The sequence below is a fragment of the Nomascus leucogenys genome, chromosome 9 (assembly GCF_006542625.1).
Source record: "Nomascus leucogenys isolate Asia chromosome 9, Asia_NLE_v1, whole genome shotgun sequence".
Lineage (NCBI taxonomy): Eukaryota > Metazoa > Chordata > Mammalia > Primates > Hylobatidae > Nomascus > Nomascus leucogenys.
In genome coordinates, this window is record NC_044389.1 from 2,148,584 (window position 1) to 2,164,531 (window position 15,948).

The window sequence follows — 15,948 nt, forward strand, 5'->3', positions numbered from 1 at the left end:
AGAATTCTCTTGGCAAGTATTTAAGAAGATGCTTCATCATTTTATGACTAGCTGGTTTCCTCATCTATAAAATAAGCATATTTATAGCAGACTGCGGTTCTCTGCATAATTCATAAGTTAATGAACAGAAGGAAGAAAATTGCAGAAAGCAGGCTTTAAGGGACCCCTCCCCACAGCACTGCTCACAGGCCCAAATGTGAAATATAAGCTATAAAGCTAATAGAAGAAAATACAGAGGAATGCCTTTGCTATCTTAAGATGGAAAGGGGTTTCTTAAACAACAGAACAATATACATAAATTACATCATTTTGACAACCTTAAAATTTTCTTTTAAATAAAAGTCATCAAAGAAAATTCAATACACCACTTGGGAAAAAATATTTATGACATATAAAACTGATAAGGGATTAGTATCCAAAATATAGAGGAATTTTTCAATCCAAAAAGAAAATGTCAGGAAAGTTAACAAAGAAAAGGAAAAAGTACACAACTAGGCAATTCATAGAAGGGAAAACAAAATCACCCAAGAGAGATAATCAGCCTCACTAGCAACTGAGGAAATGCAAATTCAACTTGCAAAATTAGTATATTACATATTACCAAGGGCAGCTCATATATGCAGAGAAAGTTTAACTTAAATTTGTCCTTTAATCACCTGGTCTCCCACATGATTACTTTGAACCCTTCAGTTAGAGACAGGGGAAAAGAAGGGGCACAGGAGGATGGAATAATGATGGAATAATAATGGTGTTCAGCGTAGTTTAAACCTCAGTCCAATCTGATCATTTAAACTGTTCCTCTCACTATCTCATGAACACCAAGCTGGCCTCTCAGACAGCTTTCCTTGCCCCCAGCTTGGTTCCCTAGGATACTGTGGGGGTGCATGAGGGAGGCCTGTGGCTTGTGTCACCTGCAGTGGTCTTCTGGCACCCCTGGTCTCAGGGCAATGTGCTTTTTGACCTGGTGTCACTTACCTTGCTGACATTCATGTCAGAGGTCCATTCATGGGGCTGCTTTTGATCTTCTCTTCATCTGCTTAGTAAGGTCTGTGGCAACTTGCTGGCTGACTCAGCCTCACATCAGCACCCATGAATGCTAACAACCCTTCTAAAGTGACCTAGGACTCTCTCCTGTCCCTGTCCAGGCAGTCCACTCTCTCTGGCATGGCCATCCACCTTGCCCCAGCTAGGGTGGCCCTCTCTAGCAAGCTCAGCAGCCAGACCCATCCATGCCTTAAGGGAACCACAGGCAGATGAGCAAAGCTCCACCTCAGGGATTCCCTCTGCTTCCCTAGAGTACCAACAAGTCAGCTTGGCTCTACGGCAAGGTGATCACTTTCCAAAATAATAAATGGACATTATGGTGGGGGTAGAGAAAGGTAGGGGAAGAAGAAAGAGTCAAAGAGTGGAGGGTGAGGAGACCTCCCTACACTCTCCATGTTATCCCCACTCAACTAATGCACGTCGCCTGGGGCCAAAGTTTGAGGAGTAGAAAATCAGAACACACACACATACCTGCCTTGTGCCCCCTCTTTCTCCACCCCACAATTCCCGCATGGTGGAAAGCAGGTTGCCTTTGGTTTCACTTCCCCTGGTTCACATCCTCCCTGAGAGGAGGCTTCATGAACTTACTGTCATAGGCAAAGGGATATCATCTCTGTATGCAAGTGGAACTCTGGGAGCCTATATTCTCCAGGCTTTGTTGCTAACCATCTAAAGGGACGGAGGATATAATTTTTTAAAACCTGCCTAAAGAAAGTAATCTGGTTTGCAAGGTGGATGTTCATTGAAATATCCTATTTTGGATGTCAGAGGCTGCCTATTCCCCCAGTCATCCTTCAGGTAGAAGAGTACCACAGGCCAACAAGGGCAAAAGCAAGAGAGAAAACCATGTTATAAGTTGTTGTTACAAATTGTATCATATTATTTGCTTTTTTTTTTTTTTGAGACAGAGTTTCTGCTCTTGTCACCCAGGCTGGAGTGAGCCCAGTGGCGCTCTCAGCTCACTGCAATCTCTGCCTCCAGGTTCAAGCGATTCTCCTGCCTCAGCTTCCCTAGTAGCTGGAATTACAAGCATGCGCCACCATGCCTGGCTAATTTTTTGTATTTTTAGTAGAGATGGGGTTTCACCATATTGGCCAGGCTGGTCTCAAACTCCTGACCTCAAGTGATCTGCCGCCCTCAGCCTCCCTAAGTGCTGGGATTACAGGCGTGAGCCATTGCACCCAGCCTGCTTATTTATTTATATTTATAGGAAGAGTAAAATATTATCATTCTTTTACTGGTTTTCTAAGGAATGCCATTAATCTATATTACATCCCAGACAACTTCAACTTGCTAAACTGCCTTGATAATTTAGTTTTTAACTGAATAACAGAGGTTAAGTGACATGAATTTATTTTATAGATGAGAATTTAAGCAAAGCATCCAATATCAATAGATGTCCTCTTGTGATTCCAAAAGTTCTATAAATTCAATGTCCTTGGGAATTTGCCTAGAAATATTTTTTCTTGTTCTTATATAGATCTTCACAATTTTCTAGTTCAAAAATGTTTTTTACCTCAAAACCCCTCTATTTGGCCTATTATTTGCTTTAGTTCTTGTTTCACAAAAACAGTTACTTCTAGTTCCTCACCCTTATTTTTCACATATCTGGGATACATTTGATAGAAAAAAAAACTTAATGAAGAACTTTAAAATGCTCATATATAGCCCACAATGTACATCCAAAAGCAACTCATGTTTAGGAGCAATTCATGTTTTTTTTTGCTTTTACTCTAATCTCATGACAGATTACTTTCATGTGTTTTAAATAGCCACAAGATTACAAAATATACTAATACTATCATCATAATATTGGAGCCTAAAAGAAAATGTTTGTTGGATAGAAAAGATCGTTTTTTTAATTTTCAGTGTAATAAGTTCCCCCATTATTTTATAATTGCTTTTAGACATCAGTCCTCCCTGCTTGCCATCGTACAGTAGAAGTCCAGTCACTTCCGTGGCTCCTCTCACAGCTCCCGTGATAAATTGAAAGTGCCCTAGACCAGTAACAAAAATGTCTGGATTCCAGTCTCTTCAAAATTCAGGTTTTTAATGGCGGACTAAGTATCACTATGTCTAAAGTCACCTCAAACTGAAACGCAGCCGAGATAGAATTCATCATCTTCTCTCCAAACACACTTTAACCGTTTTTCTGGCTAACGACTATCCTGTAACCAAAAATTTTGAGTCACTGAGGCATTTTCAACTCAGATCTCTTTCAAAACCAAACATCCATCAGTCTCAAAATTATCTAGATCATCCTATCTAAAGTCTCTGAAAACTGCGTTTTTCTACTCACCCAAAGGAACACTGCCTTAGTACGAAGCCACTTCCTCACTGCCTGGATTACTACAAAAGCTTCCTAACTAGGCTCCGTTACACAATTATAAACCTTTTCTAACTCACCCTCTGTTTCCAGAACCCAAAATCTCTGTACTAATGATAACTTTGATTTTATAGAAGCTTACTGTTTCCAGAGCAACTTTAGATATACGTCTCTGGACACTTCTTCTTTTTTTTTTTTCTTTTTTTTTTTCTGAGGCAGAGTTTTGCTCCTGTTGCCCAGGCTGGAGTACAATGGTGCAATCTTGGCTCCCAGATTCAAGCAATTCTCCTGCTTCAGCCTCCTGAGTAGCTGGGATTACAGGTGTGCACCACCATGCCCAGCTAATGTTGTATTTTTAGTCAAGACGGGATCTCTCCATGTTGGTCAGGCTGGTCTCAAACTCCCGACCTCAGATGATCCTTCCCCCTTGGTCTCCCAAAGTGCTGGGATTACAAGCATGAGCCACCATGCCCAGCACTCTCTGGACACTTCTGATCATGCTATTCCTCTCTTTAATACCTTTGATAGATCAATATTTGCTTTAGCTTTTTCTCCATCCAGTTTTTGCCTGGAGAATAAAATATAATTTCCTTAGCATGGTATTCAAGGATCAAGACTGACTTTGATCCTGCATTTCTTGTCCTCCAGTATCAGAAAACTACCTGCAGCCATCTGTATTCGTTTTCCAGGGCTGCAGTACACGAAACTGGACGGATTAAAGCAACTGACATGTATTGTCTCACAGTCCTGGAGACCTGAAGTCTAAAACTGAAGTGTCAGCAGGGACGTGCTCCCTTTGAAGGTGCTTGGGAAGGATCCTTTCTTGCCTCTTCTCGCTTCTGGTAGCCCCAGATGTTCCTTGGCCTGCGGTAGCATAATTCCAATCTCTGTCTCTATCTTCACATGATATTCTCCCTACATTCTTCCACTAAACTTGTTTGTCTCTGTGTCCAAATTTCTCCTTTTTATAAGGACATCAGTCCTGTTGGATTAGGGCCCACCCTAATGACTGCGTTTTAACTTGATTACCTCTGTAAGAACCTGTATTAGTCAGTTCTCACTTTGCTATAAAGTAATACCTGAGACTGAGTAATTTATAAAGACGAGAGGTTTAATTGGCTCATGGTTCCACAGACTATACAGGAAGCATAATGGCTTCTTCTTGGATTCTGGGCAGGCTTCAGAAAAACTTACAATCATGGCGGAAGGCAAAGGGGGAGCAAGCACTTCACAGGGCCGGAGCAAGAGGAAGGGGGAGGGGTGGTGCTGCACACTTTTTAAAGACCAGATCTTGTGAGAACAGCAAAGGGATGGTGCTAAATCATTCATGAGAAACTGCCCACGTGATCCAATCACCTCTCACAGGGCCCCACCACCAACACCAGGGATTACATCCTGACATAAGATTTGGCCAGGAACATAGATCCAAACCATATCGGAACCTATATCTAAATAAGGTCTTGTCTTAGCCCATTCTTGCATTGCTATAAAGAAATACCTAAAACTGGGTAATTTATAAAGAAAAGAGGTTTCATTGGCTCACAGTTCCACAGGCTGTGGAGGGATCATGGCTGGGGAAACTTTCAATCACGGCAGAAGGGAAAGGGGAAGCAGGCACTTCTTACATAGCTGGAGCAGGAGGAAGAGAAGGAAGGGGAGGGGGTGCGACACACTTTTAAACAACCAGATCTCGTGAGAACTCACTCACTATCATGAAAACAAGGGGGGAATCTGCCCCCACGATCCAATCACCTCCAACCAGACCCCAGATCTAACACTGACAATTACAATTCAACGTGAGATTTGGGTAGGGTCACAAATCCAATCCATATCAGGTCCCATTCTGACATAATGGGAGTTAGAGCTCCAGTGCAGCTTTTGGGAGGAAAGAGGCAGACCCAGTTTAGCCCATGGCATCATCTTAACAGTCCAAATGCTTAAATCCGCTGGTCATCCTTCATGCTGCTTTCCTGACTTGAATGCCCATATTCCCTGCCTGTCCTCCTCAACTGTGCCTTTTCTGAGCCGCCAGTTCACGAGTCTTCCCTCCCCACTCTTTTTTTTTTTTTTTTTTTGAGACGGAGTCTCGCTCTGTCACCCAGGCTGGAGTGCAGTGGCACAATCTCAGCTCACTGCAAGCTCCGCCTCCCGGGTTCACACCATTCTCCTGCCTCAGCCTCTCTGAGTAGCTGGGACTACAGGCGCCCGCCACCACGTCCGGCTAATTTTTTTGTATTTTTAATAGAGACGGGGTTTCACCGTGGTCTCGATCTCCTGACCTCGTGATCCGCCCGCCTCGGCCTCCCAAAGTGCTGGGATTACAAGCGTGAGCCACTGCGCCCGGCCTCCTCCCCACTCTTGCAGTAAGGTGATCATGCCTTTACAGCCAGGGAGTTCACAGTCTCATGACCTGTGTTTCTGCTCTGCCAAACCATTGGCCATCTCCAGGGTTCCCAACACTGGAGCAGAGGCCATCAGAGGGAGCAGAATAGGCGGTACATGCTATGGATGCCTGGATAAAGGATGATGCCCTGAAATGTGGTGGGATTCGAAGTAGAGGCCAGGAATACTTGTGTGTGGTGTGTGGTGTGTGGTGTGTGGTGTGGAGTGAGTGCGTGTGTGCGTGCACACAAGACAATCAAATGTCACAGAGTATTCAGTGGAGACTCTAAATATTGATAATGGTGACAGAGGTTAGAGAAGTCACAAAGTAAAAAGACATAGGATAAAAATCCTACGGTCTCATAAAATTAACAGAAATTACAGTCACTTGTATGAATTACACTTATTTCAAATTATCATACAATTTAATGCCATCATGTTTGTCATTCAATGTGCTAGGCTATTTTTGTTGAAAGGTCACTGAAGTCTTGTTTTCAAGAGCAAAATCTGTATCTGTGGCTAGCATTCATATCTTTGGCTCATGTAAGATGGTTGTCAGTCCCCCAAAATCAAAATAATTGAAAGAATCATTGCTTAACAAAAGAGAGCCAGGGCTGAAATAAACCACCCACAAGTCCCCGCTTTTTCTTTCTCCTCTCTTCTCCCTGTCACACTTACATCCTTTGTACTTCCCACTCCTTTCTTTGCTCTGGAATGGTCCTGCTCTGGTTGCCCAGAACCAAGGTCACTGTGGAGAAAACTGAGTTGAGGAGGAGGAAAAAGCTTCTCTAAATGGCCAGACTCCTTGTATTTGGAGTTAGTTTCAGGCGCTACTGCTTGTCTCAGTCCAGGGTAGTCACAGCAGGTGGGGGTCTGCTTTCTGCATAACCTGAGATACAAAGAGGCAGGGTCTCCACAGGGCTCAGAAACACTTTACATTTCAACCTCTGAGTGACAGGTTAACTAGGAGGCAGGAGCACAACCCAACACAAAGGCTGCTTGGAAGAATCTCTTTTCTAGCTTTTGTTTGTGCTTTCCACTTTTAGAGCTGCGGGTTTGGAGTTGTGCTATTTGAAGGGAAGAGTGTACATAAATTGGTGTTCTATAAGCCAGGAAGAAATGGAAAGCACACCACGCAAAGAGGTTGGCTGCCAGTCACGAGGCTTCGTTTGTTTTCATTTGTGAATTCCATTTCTACCCTTAGAGCTGAGATATTAAGGAAATTTGCAACAGCTGAAAATAAAAGCCTTGACATTTTAAAAGATGTTACAATGCTACATTGTATTCCATTATTTTCTTTCATTTAATTATAGTTTCATGATTTGGGACCTAGTGTGAGCCTTTAACAAGAAATTTAATGAACGTATACAAATTATTTGGGTAAACATGGAACTAAAATTAGCACACTGTTGATATGCAATGAGGGATAGCCTAAAGCTTTCATACATTCTTTTCCTTTCTTCATACTCCCATTGAATCTTCTACACATTTGGGAGAGTTCTGTAAAGTTCATGTACATTTATGTATGTACATTATTATAATTGAATTATTATGTTGTCATTTTAGACTTATATATGAGTCTTTTTAACCTGGTTTCTGAGAATCTCCTCCCATGAAATGGATCTGATCTTAGCGCTGCTAAAATCATATTTCTACTTCCAAAAGATAAAAGTCAGAAGAAGCTGGCATGAGACAAAATCATCAAGATAACACTGCTGGCATTCCCCGGGGCAACACGTGCTCTGCCTTCCCGTGGGCTCGCACATACATGCCTTTGCCGCAGAGATTTTGCTATTTCAATTTTGGAGCAGGCAGTTTGTCTACAAATTAAACATGCAAAAAATGGCCTGAGGGAAAACATGATTGGCCAGTACCCCACACACCTAGTCTTTAATCTTAATTTCAAAAGTATTGCTGAAGCTGTGCTCCAAACCTGAGACGGGGTGTTTGCTGCGGAGTCTGCCCAGGGCTCAGAGAGCTCTAAGAGATAGATACTAGATGATAGACACTAGATGCATAGTAGTCTCTGCCTCCTTCCTCTGTCCTGCATGACGGGGAGTTGGCCTCCTATTACCAAATGTAATCACCCAGATATCCCACTGGGTTTCTGACACACTCAAAGCAACACAACTGAACACAAGTTATAATTTTCCTTCTCAACAGAAACAAGATCAGATCCACACAATCTATTCACTGAGACATTTCCCAGATTTGAAAGACAGAAAATGTACTAAGAGACACGTGACAATCATTGTATTACCTTGAACAAGAACAACTAGAGGCATTATGAAAATGCAGCTCTTTTGGTCTTCCATTTCAATGGGAGAAGCATGTCCCCTGTCACTGGATAAAATCTCACCAGAAATCACTCCTGATTTTCTTTTCACTTTGCATATAAAATAATTCTGCAGCCACTTGGATGCATCACAGAAATGTAATCTGTTCAGTCGAAGGTAATAACTGACACTTTAATGTTTATTGAAATGTAGGACGACCTCCTGGCTGCCTGAGGCTTGCATTGGCAGAGTGTCTGATTTGGGGGATGGGGATGATGTGGTTGTCTTCTCCTCTCACCTCCTCCTGATTCTCTAGCATTAGTTTCCACCCAGTCAAGGAGATGGAGGAAAGGCAAGGAAACCAGATGGAAAAAGTTTCAATTAGTGAATGGGCGGTCCTAGGATTAACTCTGGTCTCTTTGGCCCCATCATGTGTCAAAAATTTACTCTCTCTACCATAAGCTCTGCTTTGGACTCTTGTGGGCCTTTCTGTGGGTTCTTCTGACCACAGCTTCCCTGACATGAGCTGTGCTGAGCCTCCACTGGCCACTTTCCCCATCAATGCTCAAGCATGGAATGATCATCTAGGATAGGCTGTCTGTCTTTTTGCCCTGCCATTGGTAGTAGTGTAGCTAGATCCACCCTCTCAATCTGCTCTTTTATATTTTCACAGTGAGAAAGGGATTTAAGCATCACAAACATAGTTCTTCAATAATCGACTTTGAAGATTCCTTCACAGTCATACGACTGTGTCTGCCTCAGCTTAAACTTGTTTTAACATGCTGTTACATGTTAATTCAATCTTCCAATAGTCAATTTAACAAATATTTATTGAGAGCTAACTATATGCCCAGCTCTCTACTAGGTGATATCAAATTAAACATGGTACCTTCCTTTTCTCGAAATTTTACAGAATTTTACTCAGTCTTTGGAAGATGAAGATATTGGAAGGATGGGTCAAAGTGTGTACATAAATAATTAAATTCAATCTCTAAGTGCTACCGGAGAATCAACCATTTGCTGTAGTAGCACTGAGGAAGGAGGAATTCATTCTCAGGGATTAGTAGGGATGGTCTTCAGTAATCTCCCCATAACTGCATTATATTCAACAATATGCTCCCTTGGAATGAAGGAGAAGAAAGTCTTGCCTTACATATAAAGAAACCTAAATTAAAGATTATTTGTAAAACAAGTTGAATTATGTTATTTTTTGTATACTGTATACAGAAGATTCTAAAAAGTCAACCCCTCAGTTAAATTCCAACCAAGTAGATATCCTCTTAAAACCAGTTTTAAAAAGAGTCTATATGGCATAATGGAAAGAGCCTCCTGAATACGTTCCTCCTTAGCAAACAGCTTCTCTAGGAGAAAGCATACCTTGGTCCTTGATAGCTATGCTGTCACAGCACACCATGCTACCCAATCACACAGCAATGTAGCTGCCTCTGTTGATTTGCCTCCTATATTGAATTATAAGATACCTAGTGGAAGAGATTCTGATGAAGACTCTTGCATGTAGTAAGCATCAAGCAAAGGATTTTTGAATGAGTGGGTCTGTAATAATTTACCCGTCTTTGCATTTTCAAATCCCATGGTTTCTCAACTTCTAGATAAAAAGCTTTGTTAACAATGCTTAAAGACCAGCAAGAACCGTTTTTAAAAAGTAAACACGATTGTCAGACCATGTGTCTCAAGTTTGAGTCCAGAAAATAGTCACTAAATATTAGCTGATCATTTAACATTTCTTCCCTCAGTAATTAACAAGCTCAAATTCTAACATTTTGAGAAAAAACAGGCTAGCCTAAAATATCAATTATAAACATATTTTTGGGGGATCTTGTTTTGTTAGTTTTAAGTTAAATGTATCAGCAATCAAATGGCAGGAAAGAAGATACATGTTCAAAATAAGATTTAACCATTATAAGGGGTTATTCATTTAGAGTCCATAAATCTCCTAATCTTTCACTTTTTCCTAAAACTTGAATTCTCTGTACCAGGGACATCATTTATCCTTTTGTTGGACCATCTTTAGCTCTTCTATGTCTCTATTAAATTCTCTTTGTTTTAATCTTCATGTATTTTTTCTACTTTTACTTTAATTACTTTAAGTCTTTCATTATGACAATAAACTGTCAGCTACATCTATTGTTTGTAATTTTTCATTAGTTCTCTAATTGTAATTCTTTGTCTTCAATTTGTTTCCAGTTCCATGCAATCTTTTACTTTTTCATTCTCAGTCTGATTTTTCTGTTTTTATCTTTGAGGGGTTTTTTAATTCATACTTTTTGTAAATTCTTAAATAATGAAATGCTTTTACAGAGATGCTTCTTCTATTTCTTGAGTCAAGTTGACTTCTAAAAAGTTTTTAAATCTGTATTTTTCCTGCAGTAATTTTTTTCTTTCTTCCCCTGCCTGTTACTTTTTCCCTAATATATTTACTACAATTTAGCTACATAGACCCCAGGCTTATGTACTGTTTTTTGTTTAATTTGTCTATTGTTCATGCAAAGGGGCTGATTGAGTGACTGAGCCAGGATCTGCTATTTGATCTGATGGACTCTGAATGGACTTCCCTTTACTCCCTTTCCACACTGTGGTTTCATAGTTCTATTTTAATAGCCTCAGGCCTTATGACTTAGGTTTGGAGAAAAGTAAGTTTCAGTTGAGGTTGTGAGCAGTCTTGATTAGCAAAACTGAGCTCTTCTCTGTCTTCAGGGATTTTGTTAAATAGCCTGTCTCCCAATTCTCTCTGCTTAATATTGAGTTTGCCTTAATCCAGGGCAAGATAATTTGACATTTAAATAATTCCTCAATTAAACATAAGTCCCTACAGAGAGTTCTATGAAGGTCAGCCTGGATTTTTCCAAATGACATTTTACCTTTCCTTTCTCACCAGCCACTTCTATTCTACAAAAGAAGTTGAAAATTTTGCCTTTGTGGTTTTCTTGTTTGTTTCTTTTTGTTTTGTTATTTTGTTTTACCCCTTTGTTGAGGCCACAGCTCGTTGGAAAAAACTTTACCAGAATCTCCCACTCACCTCCTTTTCTGTCTCCCTCAGAAGATCTCATCTAAGATCTCCTCTTTTGCCTTTTGTTTCACCTAATTTCTGGTTATTCCTGTATTAATGAGTATTTGTTATTTTGGGGATCATCATGTCTTTTTTTCCTCCTCTTTCATTCCAACCAGAGGGCTATCATATGGAAAACTCATTTTCCCTGACACTAAAGGGTAAAGGAAAAAGCAAAAAATAATTTTTATCTTTCGAGCACATTTCGCTTCTCCCATGGCTGCCCTCCTCTTCTGTCTCTCCATCTGCCTCCTGAGGAGTTAGATGTTTCAGAATTGTGTTTATTTGCAGCCCTCTCCCCACACTTCCATCTCCACCCTGACCTGTATGCCAAATTGTCTCTCTGTGAAAAACTTAGGAGCTGCCCTGAGTGGCCCCAAGCAATGCCTTGCTAACTCTTGGAAACCCTGCTTATTCTTTTATAGACCACAAGCTCTTCCTTTGCGTTGTTTAATGTGTGCTGGCTTTTTTTTTTTTTTTGCCAGATTCTCTTTTTTCATAATAATTTTTACTTATATTTTTAGATTTGGGGGGAATTTTAAAATCTGGCTCTTCTTTACGATCTTAAATAAGAAGTCATTTATTCTGATCTTAACAGGCCATAGATGATGGATCCCAGGTTCATAAGAAAGACATTCCTGGGTTGTAAAACTGGCAAGATGTGTTATAAAATATTTATATACATCTCAAAGGAGTGGAGAAAGAATTTACAGTTACAAGTTAAGTAAATGCTTTAAGAAAAGGGGTGTCAGGAGCCCAGACTGGGGAATAAGCCTGTCTAAAATCTAGTCAATCTGAAGAGAATATTAAGGCTGACATGATTATCTAATTTGGTGTTAACTATAAAAGTATATTAAATGCAAGTCCTCAATTGCCTATCCTGTTCTCCTTCCTTAGTTTGATTTGTATGATTTGATACACAACTGAATAATCTTCAAGGCAGGAAAATAATAAAGTAGTCACAAAATAATTTCAGTTGTTGGTACAATTATACAGCAGTTGTAGATAACACACCAAAGGCTGGGGAGAATGATAAGAACAAATTATCTGAAACAAGAACATCAAAGTCCAAAAATGTCCTTTGAAAATCAATTTACTGCTTCAGATCATTATTTCAATACAGCCAAATGTCCCCATTTTCTCACTTGAGATCTACCTGTCTAGACTACATGCTGCTCAGAAAATATGCAAACAATTGAAAATTGTTCCTCAGTGATAAAATAGTTTTGTTCTACAGCAAAGGGTTTGCAAGTCTTCTCAGGTTGTCATTCCTAAACATCTTTTTAATGCTCAATAAATTAGACATCCTTTTATATGTTTTAAACTATGTTTTCATCTTATATTTATTTTTAATCTCAAATATATTAGACTATACATATTTCTCAATTGCTTATACTACTAAACAGGAGCAAGAAAATAATGAAAATATTTTGAATTATTTTTAGAATTCTCTTCATGCTTGTATTTAAAGTTATCTGATATTACAAAAATGTATTCTGATTGACTTGCCTCAAAAAGAGTAATAGAGTTTCTGGCTCATTCAACCTGAATTTGATTTACCTCCCCACCGCAACCCATGATATATTTGTAATTAATCTCTTCATTGCTAGACCTTCCTTGGAGTAGATATCCTGGTTTATATGTTTAACCCTAAAAGACTTTTCCTCCTGATATTTAATTTCATTTTATTCAATTCAATGAACATTTTTTATCTCCTGCTGTGTGCCAGCCATTCTGTTAGTCACCGAGGTGCCATGATCCGGCAGGATCCAGCTCATGATTGAGTAGGATTCAAACTAAAAATAGAGAGTGAGTAATAAAAATTGACGAATCAAAAACCAAACAATCTTACAACTGCTATCATAAATTTCAAAAGATGATCTTACATGGATGAGTCACACTCAGATATAATATCAGTCCTAAATCCTATTCCTTCTGCGTGGAACACTGTTACCTACTGCCCTAGAAAATCCCACTCATCCTTTAAGCCTCAATCCAGATATCACCTCCTCCAGCTAATCTTCTATGATTTCCACTCCTACTCATGATGGATGGCTCATTAGGTCCTCTGTCTTACCACTTACAACGCTGAATAGTATTCATTTCTTTACTTGTCTCTAACTCCAACTGGACAATGAGTTCATCAGTGCATCAATGACTGGAGCAGAGTCTATCTCTGATTTCCACGCACCTAACCTGTGGGCATGCAATATAAAATAAGTTGAATGAACAAATGAATAGATGACTAAATATAATAACCATAATAGCTAAAATTTATTGATAATTTCTCTGTGCCACCCTCCATGCTAAGTGTTTTCATGTGTTATTTTATTTAATCTAATTATTATTTTCCATTTACAGAGGAGAAAAACAGAAGCTGTGAGAAGTTAAAAATTAACTAAGATTAAGCAACTATTTAATAATAGAGTTAGGATTTAAACACAATCAGTCTGACCTTGAAAACTGCTCTCTTAACCACATCATGAATGTCATTAGTTTTCAAATTGGTATTGCACAATTCAGGATGAGACTATCTTCATAAAGCAGGTAAAACAAATTTCTGCAAGATATAGTAATTTAGCCACAGTTCCAGCATAGGAGTAAAAAGCAAAAGTTTAAATTGCCCCACAGGGAAATTGACAAATACTGAATATCCCATGGGAGCTAGTTAAAGTATACCATTGCCTAAAGGCAAGAATAGCCTTCAAGTCTAGGGACATCACAACTTAATATTCTCAAAATACCCATGCAGCTGGAGAATATCACTGACACAATTTAGCAATTATGTTTTATTTCTTAATAACTACAGTACCAGTTCATTTTTAAATGAATTTTTCCCTAATTCGATATCACAAACCTAATAATTCAATATGACATGCATGTAGTGAATTTTTTTACTGAGTAATTAGGTTATTAAATGTGTACCCAGACTCTCCTCATAGTTAAAAGCCCTCAATTCAGACTCAAATCAAAGTAGTACAGGTATACTCACATTCTGCCTCAATTTTACACTCATGAAAAGACTGATTATTTTAAGCCAAACCACTTAATAATCTTACATTAAGAGCATCATTGCGGCCGGGCGCGGTGGCTCACGCTTGTAATCCCAGCACTTTGGGAGGCCGAGGTGGGCGGATCACGAGGTCAGGAGATCGAGACCACGGTGAAACCCCGTCTCTACTAAAAATACAAAAAATTAGCCGGGCGTGGTGGCGGGCGCCTGTAGTCCCAGCTACTCGGAGAGGCTGAGGCAGGAGAATGGCGGGAACCCGGGAGGCGGAGCTTGCAGTGAGCTGAGATTGCGCCACTGCACTCCAGCCTGGGAGACAGAGCGAGACTCCATCTCAAAAAAAAAAAAAAAAAAGAAGAAATGCGTCCACTGATTAAAGGTATTTTTTAGTTTTTCCATTAAGTAATGTATCCATAGTAGAATATTACCTATGGCTAGCATGAAATAATACACAGCACTGATTTTCCTTGTATTTTTTCATTTTTATAGGCGTAAGTACAAAGAAACCTTAGTCACATAAAAAGACAGATGATAATGGGAGAAATTTTGTTTGTTTAGCAAATGTCATGCAGTTTTTTGTACTCCTTCACCAAAATTACAGTGACTTAAAATCAAAAATTACTTTTTCTGATCAACCAGCTGAAAATTCAATTAGGTCTTTTCCCAGTACTGTTGAAAACAAAGCATTGGAAACCAACTGATTGCAAAGGATTTGCTACACAATTAACTCAATTAATTAATAGAGTCATTCATATTCTCATTTTATGAGAGGTATATCAAAATGTCTTTGTCAAGTTAATCCTGACAAATTACCTGCCACATTAATATTAGTTATACCCATTGTTCTTTCATTTAGAAGCACCTATTTAACTCTACATATGCAAAAAGAGTTAAGTAATCAAGATATTATTAATTCCAATGCACTTTTCTTATTTTAACAACCGTAACATATTCTTTAAATTATTTATCAAAACACCAAATCTGCAGGTTTAGCCTTTTAATTACTGTTACATGTTTTTATTATAGATTTTTCACCTCTAATCATAAATGTAATTTGTCTATAACTCTCTTTTCTCTTTCTGTCTTTGAATTTTTGATATCTACATTATACTAGCCTCAAAAAGAATTGAGTTTGGCCTAGCATGGTGGCTCATCCCTGTAATCCCAGCACTTTGGCATGCTGAGGCTGGAGTCTAAAACCAGGAGTTCAAGACCAGCCTGGGCAACATAGCGAGAACCCATCTCTACTAAAAATTTAAAATGTAGCCCAGCATGGTGGTGTGTACCTGTAGTCCTAGTTACTCAGGAGGCTAAGGCAGGAGAATAGTTTGAGCCCTGGAGTTCAAGGCTTCAGTGACCTATGATTGCACCACTGCAACTCCAGCCTGGGTGACAGAGTGAAACATTGTCTCAAAAAAAAAAAAAAAAAAAAAAAAACCACAGGAATTGATCAGGTTTTTTTGCCTCTTTTACTCTTTTCGTGGACAATCTAATCTGGGGTAGTATTAGCATTGAAATAAAAATAAAATACAGAGACGAATCTCTAAATTTAAAGTTTTATTTGAGAATTGCTGAGTTGCAATTAAGGGCATACACACAGAGCAGGGTGATCTTCAGTGTGTCCAAAGAAAAAAGGAAAGATTGAGGTTTTGTTAGAAAGAAAAATGCTACATACTATTTTGAAAGCAGGCTCATTGGCACTAGAGAGGTTTTTGGGAACTGGCAAGCTCTGATTGGTGGGTGAGTGATGCTGGTATCACAGCAGGTTGTTTCAGCAGCTACTAGGTAAAACTGATTTGAGGTTTACAGCAGGCCATTTCAGCCACTGGGCTTGCAGAAAATT